Here is a 16,514-nt window from a genome sequence, read left to right as displayed (position 1 = left end):
CTTTAAACATTGGTTCCTGTATTTTTTGGTGAATTTTTCAATATAATTTTTATTTGCTTCCTTACCTCTCTATTTACTATTTGCTGCCTTAGTTCTGTTCTGTATCTACTAATGAGTGGCTGTTTCAAGTCTGTGTCAATTTATTCCTTGGAAACTGATATTACTTAAAATTTACATTGAATAAATTTGTACAGGGGTAGGTGTGCAGATAAATAAATGTAAGTTCATAAATAGGAGTTACAAACAGGATATATCATCTATCTTCTAGAAAGTAAAGTTAATTTTATTATCCATTCACACTCCAAAATTTAAGGACAAATATGGATTGGTTCTGCAATAGATTAATCTAGAAGTCATGAACATTACACTTGGTTAAGCAACAAGGTCATGGAAGATTTACCTAGCTTGAATCAAATCAATATCATTTTGTTATTCTTTATTCTAAGCCCAAAAGATTAAATAAAAATCAACAATATATTGTTGTAAATAAATCTTATTCAGTGAGATTTATGAGACTCTGATAAAAGAGGTTTGTTCAGCAGTAACCAGGGATATAAAATCATCATTGGAGCTTTCAAAATGGCATGATTTGTACATTTTCTTTGTTAAAAATTCAAACACATATGGCCACACACAATAGTACTATTATTCAACATTATATTGTAAATAATATCTAAAAAAGCTTTCGGTAATGACATTGTACTATATGTCACAGTTTTGATGCTGCTTTGTCTTTCAGGCTTAAATATAAGTAAGTCCAAGTTCATTTCCAGGCTCAAGAAATGCATATATGTAAGAATAACACTGTATATGTAAAGTAAAGATGGGACATCACCTTACTAGAGAATAAATGGGGAAAATAATGTACTGAGGCAGATAATTAGATAACAATTGTATTAAAGTTTTTCCATCCTAATCTATTTCTGCTCTGTAAGAAATGACTTCTTTCCGTTGGCATGTATATATTAAATACACACTTTAGGAGAGCTTCATATCTAGCGCTACCCAAATTTGATTAGAGAGTTCTATAATATTTTATCAGATACATTTTTGGCTTATTTTTTAATCTTTTCAGTTTAATCATTTCATGGACAATGAGATGCAAAATAAAAATAGAAGTTATGTTTGGATTTAAGGATGTTTGAGGCCACATTTTTTAGAATTATCTTTTGTAAGTCAAAGTGCATTGTTTATCCCAAGACTTTATCATTTGCCTGTAGTGAGTTGAAATTAGCTGTATTTTTTTGATGCTTGTTTATTTGGGCATTTCTTTATTTTGAACAAGAAAGGGGTGCTTGGGTGGCTCAGTTGATTAAGCATCCGACTTTGGGTCAGGTCATGATCTCTCAGTTCTTGAGTTCAAGTCCCACACTGGGCTCTGTGCTGACAGTTCAGAGCTCTGGGCCTGCTTTGGATTCTGTGTCTCCCTCTCTCTGCCCCTTCCCTGCTTGCACTCTGTCTCTGTCTCTCTCTCAAAAATAAATAGACATTAAAATTTTATTTTGAAGAAGATTGAGGAGTTTGATAATTACTATCCCATCAATCATGGGTTAAATATCCTTTGTAAAGTCTTGTGGTAAACATTAGGCAAGAGCTTCAAATTTGATGCAGGTGAATAATTGTACTATAATTATCCCTAAATGCACTGCCGGTGAAAGGCTAAGTGACAGAGAGAGAGAGACATGATTATTGCCTAGGATTCCATGTTTTGGGGTGATTTCATTCACTGAAAATCTAGTGATTTATACACATGGCTCCACGTCCAATACAGGGGCCATTAAGTAGTTTTCATTTTTGACTTCTGCCAAAAAGCACTTCATCCTTCAACCATAAGTCTCTTGTTTTAAAGGTTATAAGAGCAGCCATAATTTATTTTTTCAAGCAAGGACAGTTATGAGTCTGAGGCATCTTGCTCTGAGAGATACAGCAGATTTGAGGCACAAACACATGTCAGTTCTATGGGGAACAATGAACACTGTAGGAGGTTAGACGTCATAAAGAGTGTGGAAGGACATTCAAATTTACAATAGGGTGGCCAGAGTAGGCTTCATTAAAAAAGGAAGCACTTGGTTAGGACACGAAGAGGGTGAGGAAGTTGGTCAGGTGACGGGTTGAGCATGACACAGGGCCCATGGGCTAAGCTGGGACTATGGCTGGTATGGTAAGTACGGCATATGGTCCGTGTTCTGGAGTCGGGGACACCGAGGCAGCAGCAGCAGATGAAGTTACTGAGTTAAGAGGGAAAGGGAGAATAGGGCGATTGGGTGACTCAGTCGGTTAAGGGTCCGTCTCTTGGTTTTGGCTCAGGTGATGATCTCATGGTTCATGAGTTCAAATCCTGCATTAGGTTCTGCACTGACAGCATGGAGGCTGCTTGGGATTTCTCTCCCTCTCTCTCTGCCCCTCCCCAGTTTGTTCTCTGTCTGTCTGTCTGTCTGTCTCTCTCTCTCTCTCTCTCTCTCTCAAAAGAAATAAATAAACATAAAAATATTTGAAAAGAGGGGTAGGGGAGAGCCACCAGAAAAGATGATGAAGGATCTTGTAGGTCTTTAGGTTTTACTCTAAGAGCCAGAAAAATAAGAGCTCTTTGTTTTCCTCTCCCCTTGTCACACTTTCAATTTGTTTTAAAAAACAAAAGCCAAGTAAAGTAAAAGTTGGTAGATAAATATTTAGTCACCATTATTTGAAATGACCCATTCTTCATGTAATTTTTTAAAAAAAAATATCTCATTACAAATCAAATGAATGATAAAGGATACCATTTTTATTTGAAGATTTTTTTTCAAAAGCAAAAATAATTATCAGTATTTATTTTGCAGACATTTCTAGTATTTATTTTTTAATTTTTTTATTTTAGGGAGAGGGAGAGTGAGCAAGCAGGGAGAGGGGCAGAAGGAGAGAGAAAGAGAGAGAGAGGGAGAGAGAATCCTAAGCAGGCTCCATACAGTGAAGAGCACAATCCCAAGACCCTGGGATCATGACCTGAGCTTAAATCAAGAGTCGGATGCTTTTCTGACTGAGACACACAAGTGACCTCCCAAAATGTTGTTTCTTTATTGAAGCACATCATAGAACATACCCGGCAATGTTTGTGGTGTGAAAGAAAGAGCTTGCCTTTCCTTGCTCTTTGTTTCTGTCCCATTTATACCTTTATTGGCTGCGAGTTAAAATGATTTGAGAGAGATTTATTTGGTAACATCCACTTAGGGCTTAATGGAAAAGATGGAGAAGATTGAGTTGTGCTCAGATTATTAAAAGAGTGAAGACAATGTCAGTTTCCCTGAGACATGGGGAGAGAAGAGGAAAGGAGGAAAGTGGAAGGAGGTAGAGCCTTGGGGTGACTGCCCTTCCCTCTCTTACCTAAGGCCCCAGCTACTGAGAGACTGAGTCAGGGCTCAGTACCCAGCAAGGTGAGGGAGCAGGAAACTCTATGTGGTGGGGAGCACTGGTTTCTTTAGCTGCAGGAGACAGCCAGCCCTTCACAGATGGAAGGTTCTCTACCTTTTGGTGTCCAAAACAACAAAACAAGGCAGTGCTGGTTCTATTGCTGGAAAATCTCACACATTGATGAACAGGGTGATGTCTGAGGATGAGATTTTATGTTTTGTTGTCATTTCCTCAGTAATTTGAATTTGCTATTATTCATGCCCAATCATAGCACCAGGTCTTCTACGACTATTTTCTGGATTAAAAAATGTGAACCTCCAATGTTATAACACATGACAATTGTACAGGTATCTTGTGGACTCTCTGTGAATTCCAGTTCATTTATAATTTCTCAGTAAAAAAATAGAAAGGTGTTCATCAATGTAATGATGGGCATCACTAAAAATAGACAAAGAGAGACTAAATCATCCCCCAAAGTCACACAGCTGGTATCAATGTCAAAGTCTGGAAGTCTGCAATGAGGACCAAAGTCTGGGTTACTGGGTTCCCTGCTGTGTGCCCTGTCCATCTCATTAATCTTTGCTAATTTGAGAAATACTGTTGATCGGACTATAAATTTGACCTGGCATGAAGCAGCATGAAGTATCAAACTCACCCTATTTTCTTTTGAGGATATCCATTTTTCTATTGTCTTCCTTTTGTCATTCCATCAGAAAACAACCTGTCTCATCTCTGCCATTTTTAACGATGTGCTGGTTTCTCACTGGAGTGTAACCATGCCATTTTGTAACATAAAACCTGAGTTTTGATTCAAATTATATAAGGTTATATTTAGCGTGAACTCAGGGGGTTTCAGTTATTGCCGTGTTACAATCAATAAAAAAAAAAAAAAAAAAAACCCAGCATTCTACATAATGACATCCAGCCCACTGTCTCACCTCGGGAAACTTACAAGAATCTTCATACAGAAACCCAACTTCTCGAAATCTAAATTAGCTCGTGGAGACTCAGTGGGAGCTTAGAGGGTCTCCAGTGTGAACATTTCAGGACAGAGCAGGTGGCTTGTGAAGTGGTCCAACACAAGATGGCTGATGTCCAGATTATGTACTTGTGAACAGCACTTAGATGGCTGATTGGAATGCTGAGCACTTAGAGTCAAATCAGAATGGAGAAATTCACGACTTTAATTTCATGGCAGATGAGATGGATAAATAAAGATATGTCATCCATTTTAAATTAAATTATGATACAAGATGACAGCAATTTAACTCTCAAGAAAAAGTTTTCTTCGAGTCTGACTTACAGTATCAATTCCAAAAAGATATAAATATACTATTTTGAAATATAAATAGGTTATGGTCTATATTAAATCTGTCATGAATTATTCTTTATTAAACTTATTATTCTGTTCACTTGAGAAATATCTTCCCTTGGTGTTATTAAGATTAGTCCTCATAAGCACTTAAGCATCATATATAAAGCTTTCCATATTTTGCAATACAGTAAAATAGTTTCAAATATTGATTTTAGATAAACAGATTGGTATTTGATGTATCACATCAAATTCACATAACTAAAGATCAAAGTTTAACTGTAGGTTACCTGAGTTAATCTTGATAGAAAGGTATGGGGATTTCCATTAAGAGGAGAAAAATGTATTCAACAAATGGATAAACTTTGTTTTCATTGTTTGAAAGTTAAGTAAGTTATTTTGCCAGTGCATGAATTTGTAACATAGAGGGTTCAGCTTGAAATTTTTGAGGCATAGAGATCTCGGGAATTTATGTCATAGTGATGTTTCTACTATCCATTCTCCTAGCAATATGTTTTTCTAAATGAAAAAGAAGTGATAGGTTTTTAGTATTTACCTCCTGGTGCTATCCTGCAGTTTCCCACTCCACTCCACACACACACACAAAGAATAGAAAAGAAATTTAACAGTCGGTAATCACATTTTTTTCTCCTACATCTGGCTTTTCACTGAAAACAACAAGACAAACAACATTTCTTAGTGAGCTGATGAGAAATGACTCTGTGTTTGCAGAGGTTGATCTACCCTCCTATCTTGGGGAGTCGCCCTGGAACAGAGGAGGGCTCAGAAAACGCAGTCAGATGCTGACTCAGTGCTGCAGGGTGGCCTGGGGCATCTGTTGACATCACAAATCGAAGCACGGTCAGGTGTGTGCACCCGAGGTAGTCTGTGGGTTTGAAACACAACAACGTCATGATTACTCTAGAGAACGCAGCTTGCCACTCTCAACACAGTGGAGGTGATTGTTACGTGAAACTTTATCAATATGCTTTTAAAGTGGAACATCAATTATTCCATGAAGTGAGAGATATTTATAAAACAGGAAACAGGGGAGTATGCATGTCTGTAAAAAACACATCAGGAGTTCTTTTAACTCTGGTTTTCTTAATCCAGTATAGATTGCTTTTCACTATACTGAGATCATGTGGGGCATTGAGTAGAGGAAAACAAAATTGTGGCCAAATTTGTCAACGATTGGGTAGGGCTGCAATGAAGGAGTAGACACAGGGCCAAAAGCCTTTGAAAAGCAACTTCTAAAGGGCACTGCATATCTCTCCATTATCAACTTGATGTCTGCGTTAATGATATGGTCAAGAAACTTGGAACAATTGGCCATCATGAAGGATTATGTCAAGATGATTTTATTCTGTATGCCATCGTCCTAACCAGACCAGCTGTTTGAATCAGGAGATATTTATTTGCTCGCACTAGTGTTTTGTTTCCTGAAAAACTATAGGCCTCAGGTGCATTTAGTAAAGATAGGAACAGATGTAAACCTAAATAATTATAGCTCATATCTACTATCTAGAAAAGTATCTGAAGAATACACATAGGGAATACTAATTTTCATTGACATATTGGATGGGATAATTTTTGGATATCAGTTAGAGTTGCATTCCCCTACCAGCAATAGAAACCCCGAACAGAAGTAGGTTTAAATGTAGGAGACAAATTTTCTCTTCTAATCAGTAGCCATGAAGTGTGTAGACCACGGAAGGTGCAGCTAGTTAAGAGTGTCAGCTTGGAGCCGACTCTTGCCATGTTTCTTGCCATGTTATCCTCGGGTTTCCTGCCCGAATCTCAGGGGTTGTCCCTGAGTATGTGACAGAAGGGGCATGGGAGGGCCTCATGCCCGTCCTTCCCCTGGACTTCCAATCTGCAGAGGGACGTTCCTTCTAGAAAATTTCCATTTACTAATTCTGGACCAGAGTTTAATCATATGGCCAGCCATGCTTAGAAGGTGGTTAGAAATGGTGTCTAGATTCTAGTTTCTAAGTAATGAAAGTTCTAGAAGAGTGCGCTTGAGAACAGATACTGTGTAAGGGAACATACAGTATCTGCCACTATTTGAATATGACCTTAAAAGCCAGGTCAATGAACAACTTCTAGCAACCGACTTCGGCATATAATGCATTCAGTTTGCCACAATATAAACTCTGTAGAATATACCAAGGCAAAAAAGATGCCAATGGGAGCTGAAATCTTTGGTTTCAAAGTTAAGCTTTTAAAAATAAGTCTTTTTTTTTCAGAATTCTCCTCTCATATCCACTCTTTCCCTGTAGCAAGGGGTGTTTATAAAGTCTGTTCACATACATCAGGAAATAGTGGTGGCCTTGGAAACAACAGACATAAAAAAATCCTGGTGATCTGACTGAGAAAGCAAAAGTAGTAGTGTAGATCGGTATAGAAATGATAAGAGTTCAGAATAACAACTTATATTCTTTTTTTTAAAATTTTTTAGTGTTTTTATTTATTTTTAATACAGAGAGAGACAGAGCATGAGAGGGGGAGGGGCAGAGAGAGAAGGAGACACAGAACCGGAAGCAGGCTTCAGGCTCTGAGCTAGCTGTCAGCACAGAGCCCGACGCGGGGCTCGAACCCACGAACGTGAGATCTGACCTGAGCGGAAGTCGGAGGCTTAACCGACTGAGCCACCCAGGCGCCCCAGAATAACAACTTATATTCTTAAGTATGATTGTTTGTAAATCCAGTTGTTACCGAAACTAACACATGAACTTAAATGTAGGTTTTAGAACACATATGATTTATATTATCTGTTGGGCCTGGTTCATAACTAAACATGGCTGGCATCGCATATCTAGGGTTCTCCCACCATCAGACAAGAGACTATTCCTTTGAAACTTTTAACAAGCCAAAATGGCATAAAGTGAAGAAGTAATCACCACTAGTTTATCAAAAAACCCAAAAAATAGACACTCCCAGATGGAAACAATAACCTCTCTTAGGCTTTTTTTGAGACTTTAGGACCCATGCCACTAATGAATGAGCAAAATCAATGGAGATACAGCCCAGAGGCTCACAGACAGATTTCGGAGCTCGGGTGCTGGAGGCGGAGATCTCCAGTGTGGATCCCAGGGAAGGGACTTGGCATGGGGTGCGTGCTGCCTCTGAGAAGTCTCGCTGCAGGACAAACACTGAATGTTACTTTTGCTTCTCCCCTGTTATGGGAAAAGTGACATTTCTCTTTGGATTTTGTTTTTTCAATTAGCGAAAGCAGGTACCCAGATAGATCTTTCATAAAAGCAAAGTAGAACAATGCAAAATTTTGAGAAGTGGGAGGTATCTGTACATGGATGATATAAATATATACATATATACTAGTAGATAAAAGTTAATATCAATATTCATCATGGAGTGATTTCACAGCAACATCTAAACATGGGTTGTAAATGGTGTAATCCGTTATAACAAAAATAGCAGAAGAAATGGGTTTCACCAGTTCATCATGGCTGGCAGGATGATGAGGTCAAGAGTCACCAGTCTTTCTTTTAAGTGTTTATAGAGCCCACATAGAGATTACAGGGATATAGTCCATCCAGAGCTTGTCAATTAATTTGGGATTCTCTATGATTGGATGAGGCAGACATAGCAGATACACATAGGCTGTGTCCTATGTGAGTCTCATGTCACCAGCTATTCTTAAATATTTTTTCAAGTTCTTTAATTTTTGAGAGAGCGAAACAGAGACAGAGCATGAGACGGGGAGGGTTAGAGAGAGAGAGGGAGTCAGAGAATTCAAAGCAAGCTCCAGGCTCCAAGCTGACAGCACAGAATCTGACAGGGGGCTTGAACACACTAACAGCAAAATCATGACCTGAGCCAAAGTAGGATGCTTAACCGACTGACCCACCCAGGTGCCCCTTAACATAACGTAAGTTACGGACCATGAGCATCCTGCTGGGCCACTTGGACCCTGATTCACAGTGTGCCTATTACAGCTACAGAATCGCAGGGTGAAAAGGACACTTGTTCTAAATTTTGAGTCTCTTTTCTATAAAACTTATTTCTATTCTGCAAATAGTTTTGGGGATAGTATCAGCCCCAAAAAAGTAAAATTATCAGCCAATGTAAGCAAAAGAAACATATTGGTAATTTTTATTCACAAACAATGAAGTGAGAGTGTTTCCTTTAGGAAATGAATTGTATACACACAATTGCACTACTAGATATTTACCCAAAGGATACAAAATACTAATTCAAAGGGGCACATGCACCCCACTGTTTAGAGCAGCTCTATCAACAATTTCCAAACTATGGAAAGAGCCCAAGTGTCCATTCTCCATTGACTGATGAATAAAGATGATGTGGACACACACACACACACACACATACATAATGGAATATTACTCGGCCATCAAAAAGAATAAAATCTTGCCATTTGCAGTAACATGAATGGAGCTAGAGTGTTAAGTGAAGTTACGTTAAGTGAAATAAATTGGGTACAGAAAGAAATGCCATATGATTTCATTCATATATGGAATTTAAGAATCAAAACATATGAACATAAGGAAAGAAAAAAAAGGGAGGGAGAGGGTGGCAGGCAAACCAAAAGAGACTTTTAACTCCAGAGAATGAACTGAAGATTGATACAGGGGAGGTGGGGGGGAAGGGCTAAATGGGTGATGGGTATTAAGGAGGGCACTTGTGATGAGCACTGGGTGTTGCATATAAGTGATGAATCACTAAATTCTACACTGAAACTAATATTATAGCATATGTTAACTAACTAGAATTTAACTAAAAATTTGAAACACTAAGAAAAAAGAGCCAATTGTATATAGGAGTTTTAAAAACATTACCTTTCAAATCTTTATAACTCACTCTTTGGGGAAAGGCCACTGCCCAATCCAGTTTTCATAAGGTACTTCTGCATTTAATTCAGGCATTTTGGTGGCTCAGTCAGTTGAGCATCTGACTTCAGCTCAGGTCATGATCTCATGGTCTGTGAGTTCTAGCTCTGTGCTCACAGAGCCTGAAGTTGGGTTCAGATTTTGTGTCTTCTCTCTCTGTCCTTCCCTCATTCTCTCTTTCTCTCTCTCTCACTCACTCTGAAAAATGAATAAATGTTAAAAAATAAAATAAAATAAAATAATAAAATAAAACAAAATAATAAAATAAAATAAAATAAAAGTCTTAGGTCCACCACCCAGGACCATGCATTTGCTGATGGTCTGGAGTATTATTTTGTTTGAAGATCTCAAGTAATCTAGGAAACTAATGTGTCATTGTCAAATGATATTTTTTGTTTGTTTCTTTTATTATTATCACTCCAGGTGGACTTGTTCTGGAGAGAAGATTGATTGACCTTCTGTCCATTTCAAAGGTCACGGGGCACATGAGGAGGGTCCCCATCAAGGAAGCCATTTTAAAGCACATCGCGGAGGGCCAAGGTGAGCTGCGGGCTATTTTGGCAGGGGTGCGAGAACTTTCACTGGGTGCACCTGCTCCAGTTACATTGCTTCTCATACAGGAAACAAAAGGAAACATGAGGAGACTGGCTGTTGCATTTACAGTGTGCCTGAGAATGACTTGTCATTTTGTTGTGCTTACTGTAAACAGATGCTTCTCATATGTGACCTACCCTCCATAATGCTCTTGTGAGATGCGGGATAAAACTCTTACCAGAAACATTCAAGAAACGTAAACAGGTATTTTAAAGTTAACATTGAATTAACTTTAGCTATAAACTTCTAAAGTTTTATAGAATGAATTTATTTTTATTGCAAACTATCTCAAAGATATAGAGAAGGAGAGAGAATAGTATAGCGGATGTCACATAGTTCTAGATCAGATAAAATAAAGACTGAACCCGTGAAGCAATTATCTCAGCCTTTTTAATGCAGTTAATTCTCCTGCAGGTTTATTCTCTACCACTCATCTCTCTCTTTTCCTAGGCGTCGCTTCTATCCTTAAGTTTATCTTGCCTTTGCCGGTATTGGTTGTCAGTATCTCTAAAAATATGTACTATTTTTTAAAGTTTTATGTAAATGCTATCACGATATCAATATCGTTTTGCAAGTTGCTTTTGCAATCACTATTGTTTTCAAGATTTATTCATTTAGATCTGAAGATCAAATTCACTCACTTTAATTGCTTTTCTTTGTTTGAATTTGTGATGCATTATTCGTACACCTAATGAGATATAACGTGGATTTTCCAAGTTGTTTTTCTTATTGCATGGAATACCGCAAGGAAAACACTTACATACTTCTCATTCTGCATATGTGAGATTGCTGTTCTAGAATATATTCCTGAAAGCGGAGTTGTTGAATCTTTGACTTGCCCAAATATTGTCAAATTTCTCTTCCAAATGGTTTTTAGCAAATTATAGTTGAACTGGCAATAGATGAGTTTCTGTATGTCCACATCATCTCCATCCACATTTGGAATCATCAGCCTTCAAATTCTGCCCCTCACGTGGTACCACAGTGCTGTTTTAACTAACACTTGTCATTATCCATGAGGTTGAATAATATTTTACATTCATTTTTGCTAGCCTTATACTTTGTGGGAAAACAGAATTGTTTACATGCTTTACATACAAAGCATGTAAAATTTAAAATTTAACTGTGTATTATTTTAATTATGAATTCACCTTACATGTGAATAACTCTATCTATCTGTCTAATGCAGAACACTTGTAAATAAAATGCTTTTAATATTTTAAGCAAGTTCTATCATCCATTATGTTACCTCACAAAGGGTTCACTTTAAATTAGTTGTTATGTTTTATTCTCATATGCTTTGTTTTACAATGCTGACACCATATAATTTTCAGTTTTAGTTTCCACTTAACTCTATATCATAAGTATCATATTGTAAGTATCATATCATAAGTGTCTTTAAGGCATGGATGACATGCAATATCCTATTAATTTCAGGTGTACATCATAGGGATTAGATATTTTTATTCCTTTATTGTATTTAATGGCTACATAGCCATTAAGATTCCATTAAGAAGATATAGTGTAGGTCTTAACCATTGCCATCATTCTTTACGTATTATTGGTAAGGGGTGAGTCTAGGTTTTGATATTAGAGGCTTTTTCCTGACACCAAAAGTTATGACGATTTTCACCTTACATTTTTTCTTTAAACAGGAAAGCAAAACAAGGCACGACAGCCCTCCTGAGGGTAATTCACAGCTGGAAAATAGGCCATGGCTTCTCAAACATGTGCATGTGTGCCTGTGTGTTTGTGTGTCTGTGTGTCTGCACCCGTGTGGTTTAGTCTTTTTTTGAACACTCCTAAATGAGAATGAACAACAAAGTTTTAGGTTTCTTTCACTCACTATTTATCCCTAATAATGAATTATCTAGATTGGCTCATTGCCTTCTTTCACGCATTAAAGCATCATATTGATGTTTTTATTTCCGTTTCTGATGCCAAGGTAGAAAGATAAATAATAGCTACGTGATGTGCTTCTTAATCTCCACAATGTACTTTGGTTCAGATGTGAGGAACTGCGAAGGACTCCGGTTCTTATCGCTCAGATGGAGGTCCCAAGATATACAGTGAGCTGTGAGGAGAAAGTGTAAATCACCGAAGAGAATAAGCCAGGCTCGATAACGTCCTACTAAATTATGGCCCTAGCTGGCCCTCCTCTGTGTGCATGAGCAGGCGAACTGAGCGGTGAGGGCGACTCAGGATGACTGTGTGCAGCCATGTTTGCCAGCCAGCCTCCCACCCGACTACTGGGCATCCCGACCGCTGACAGCGCCATCTCTGAAGATGGGTCGGATCCGTTCACCGCTCCAGCCACCCCTGCAGTCAGGATGTTGGTCGGGAACCAGTTTCTTCCAGGGCCTCTGTTTTATTGTTGTTGCTCTGGTCACTTGCTGGCTTGTGTAGGGGAGCCGATGTACTACCCTCAAATGGGTCTCTTCAACACATGGATTATTTTAGGCTGATTATTTTTTAAGGACTCAAATATTTTTCCTTCTGCCTCCTCCTTAAATGCTTAAAAGAATGTAGATAGAGGACCTTCCCCCAGAAAGGGAGGTACTACAACAGATAAGTGCAGTATCATATGAAGTAGGTGTGGTAGACAGGGAGGACGGAATTTAGTAAAGTCTATTTCTTAAAGTTCTTCTCTGTGCCCTGTGGTTTCTGCATGGCCCAGAAAACACTTGTTTACCAAACATTCACTGTCTTTCGTCTTCCTATCAATATTATTCCTTCTCTTTGAAGTTCCGGACACCTTCCCCTTAGCTCTGGGTGGCATTTAAACCTCTATTGCTTGACTGCCCAGAGTTCCGACCTCACAGAACTGTCCTACGTACAGGAGTGAATTGGGTTTCTCCTGTTAATCTGTCTCACGTCAATTTAGTTCTTAAACCAACCAAATGAAGTAGAGTATAACTTTTCCTCCCCAACACAGGTAAGAGACATATTACTATATAAGTGTGGATATCTCACCTAAAGTCTTGCTTGTGAAATACGAGTTCCATTTTCAATGCAAGGAGAAACATTATAAAATCTATTGTCTTCCCCAAAGACATTTCCATTTTGGCAGATGGTTGAGGCACTAAAGATATCTTCCTGTTGGCATTTGTAATTTGGAAAAATCTGTGTAAGATTAGGATTAACAATGGTTTTAAATCCTATTTAGACTTCAGTGCTTAGATAGGACCCATTTCTTGACAGTTATTTTTTTTTCTAATGTAAAAGAAGCCAAAAGATGGATATAGAGCCTACATGAAGGTGAATAAAGACACTGTTCAGAGTTTAAGACCTAGCCCATTAATCAAGGCTCTGGAGATCCTTCGGGCTGAGGGAACTACAATTTTTAGGCTCTCGATCCCACTGGGCTGAGGACAATGAGTTTCTGTTCAGGACATCCAGAATGGTGGACTTCAATGGTATCTTTTACCAGTACGCAGAAGCCCCTTGGGATAGACATCCCTACTTTAGCTTAGTCCTGGGTCTGCCTCAAAGGAAAAGAAAGGCATCCGCAGCACGTGTTACAAACTGCCAGCACTCTTTGACAGATCTGGTCCCCCACCAGGGAAAGCTGAACCCTTTAAACAATTCTACTTGTCAGGTCTGCCCTCACAATAACGTTCAAAACTGTTCAGATCTCCATGTAATTCCAGCGAACTTTAGAAGTCCCTTTTAAAGTTTTCTATTTTAGGGGCACCTGGGTGGATCAGTCAGTTAAGCGTCTGACTCTTGACTTCAGCTCAGGTCATGATCTCATGGTTTGTGAGTTTGAGCCCTGAGTCAGGCTCTGTGCTGCCATCACAGAGTCTGCTTGGGATTCTCTCTTTCTCTCTCTGCCCCTCCCTTGCTTGCTCTATCTCTGTCATTCTCTCCCTCTCTCACAATATACATAAATGGATACTAAAAACAATAAAATAAGAATTTTCTATTGCACCAAGGTGAGAGAATCATTTGGCTTACATCTACTCATACTGTAGGTTCCTGAGTATCTTGATTTTATATGGCATCCCTTACCACTTCTAGCATTTATTCATAAGAGGGGTGCCAAGGACACTAAGAAATTATCATTTCATGTTTTATATGCGTAAGTGAGAAGTGCATAGAAAATAGTACACAGCCATGCTGACGGATCCCAGCCATACACTATGATGCTTCCTTCCTCTCTCTGCTTTCCCTCATGTCCTTCACACTCGAGGAAGCAGCAGACAACGTTGTAACAATATACTTTTGCCTCCCCAATGGGCTGTTGAATCCACTCTGGTTATCACTATTTCAAAATGCTTAAATATTCTTTGGAAATTTCCTTTTTGTATTTTCTTCCTTGGTTCTGGAGTACTATGTTTCCAACTGTGGGTTCTGACAGTTGGAGGGGTGGTCAAATCACTTCGGTGAGTTGTGATTAGCATTTCTTTTTATGAAGGGGATAAAACAGAATACAAATGAAGAGTGCATCACACCAGGGAAAATAAGTATTATTTCAGTAGAATTTATTTTAACAGATCTGTATGGATTTTTGTCTTGGTGTCTTAGGTCTTTCTGGAAAATGTTTATCTATTATGGATAACAGACAGAAGGGGTTTACAATCCACTGCTCTAGGCCACTTTATCATGTATATTTGAATCCAGACTTTTTTCTTCATATAAAATACATTTATTTTTAGCTTGACTCTAAAAACACAATACATTTTATTTGACAGCCTGATATTCTCTTGTGTTCCCCCATGGATATCTTCCACAATACCAAAATTTCAATAGCAATTATTTGACATGAAAATGTCATTATCACTGCTCATCCTTCTAATTGTATTTGAAGAGCTCTCTCTTTTATAGTTTTTACATTCCATCGGCTCTTTCTTCTGCTTCCCCACATTTCCTTTTCTAAGTGCCATTTTTGTCTACTGTTCAAGAATGGGTCAAGTTTAGAATGAAGGGAGTTTATTTAGGATTCATTCTAATTGACAATAAATAGCCTGGGGACGTAGTTGCCACAGCTGTCCCTTATTAGATCATAGTGCAGGTCATCAAATTAAAATAAGCTGTCCTAAATTCTGCACTGTACAAGGGAAGAAAGAAAAAGCATTAGGCCCTCTCAGAGAGCCCTTTAGAGTGAATTATGTTGATGGTTTGTGTAGAAAATGGGCCAGATGACAGCCAAGTTAGGGCAGCCTGTCACCACAACTAATGCTCACATGTCAGCCTTTGGACTGGAGACAACTGAAGGCTTACAACTGACTGGCTGTCAGCTTCGGTTCAGGAGGTCAAGGTGCACAGGGTGAAGCTCTCTCCAAACTTCCAGCATGCCTCCCAGAGCCTTCTGTTCCCAAAGTCTGGGGTCTTATAAATTATGGGACATTACGGGTCTGTGTGCAGAGTTTTAAATCACTATCTGATAGGGAATCTTTGCTAGCCACATGTTTAGTTCTCCCCCAATTTTTGTAGGTGGTTGACTTGAGGGATACACCTAATTAATGCTGGGAAGTGCAGTTAGGCAACTGCAAATCAGGTCATGTGCCGGTGGCGAAAATCAATTTCTTTGCTGCCATTTTCCCAAATAAATTTACATCTGTTTCTAAAACAACAAAAGCAGTGTATGTTGCCACTGCGGTGTGTGTTTTAAAAATGAACTGAACGTGTTTCCCTTCTTTTGTTTCCAAAGTCATTGCCACCTCACAAAGAAGTGGTAAAGACCCTAAAGTAGAGTAAGAGTGGGGTGGGTGGAGGGATGAGCTTAAAATCGTGCCCAGGTCTTGTTTTTTTGATTAACTTCAAGGTGACCAAAAGGAAATGACAACAGAGAAAAGAACAGTGGAGCTGATTCACCCAACTCTCCAAGTTCATCCAGCAGTGTCTGCTGCAGTCTCTGCTGTGTGGGTGCAGGTCAGGACACGGGGACCAGGGGGAAGAAATCCAAGCTACGCAATGTGCTTCTCCTGTCACTGCCCAAACTTTGTCCTGATGTGCAGCCCTCCACTAAAATAAATCCTCTATCGGGTCCAGCAACAGCCTAGGACTGCAAAGGCCACAGAATACTGTAATTGCATTCCCCCAAAATGGCTGGTAGTACAAAACTAACCTTCCTTTGTTCAGCACGAGATGGGCCATTTCTGTTGAAGAACAATGTGGGCCAGGCGAAATTTTATTTATATGGGGCTCTCATTTTCTCTGCTGGCAAGGAAGACACAGAAAAAGCTATTATTTTTTTTTTCCTCGCAGAAAGTGAAAACAAACGAATCTTCGTAGAATGCATGTAATATTTTGATTAGTGCCTGTATATATACTATTTCATTTAAGACTCTAATGTTAATATTTAGTGAATCTTAAAGTAGTTCAAGGTAAACATCACTCAAGGTTAC

The 16,514-nt window shown here is 38.7% G+C and overlaps 1 long non-coding RNA gene across 1 annotated transcript; it reads left to right on the top strand.

Annotated features, from left to right (window-relative positions):
- The first annotated feature begins 2,077 nt into the window (after nucleotides 1-2,077).
- LOC115289286 lies at nucleotides 2,078-12,056 on the top strand. The gene is made up of 4 exons (XR_003907538.1): nucleotides 2,078-2,161; nucleotides 9,994-10,110; nucleotides 10,280-10,368; nucleotides 11,820-12,056. It is a non-coding gene; the product is annotated as an uncharacterized LOC115289286 (long non-coding RNA).
- The last annotated feature ends 4,458 nt before the right edge of the window (nucleotides 12,057-16,514 follow it).

Source organism: Suricata suricatta, chromosome 4 (genome assembly GCF_006229205.1).
Source record: "Suricata suricatta isolate VVHF042 chromosome 4, meerkat_22Aug2017_6uvM2_HiC, whole genome shotgun sequence".
Lineage (NCBI taxonomy): Eukaryota > Metazoa > Chordata > Mammalia > Carnivora > Herpestidae > Suricata > Suricata suricatta.
Note: the sequence above shows the minus strand (reverse complement) of the source record. Positions and strands in the feature narration are given on the sequence as shown.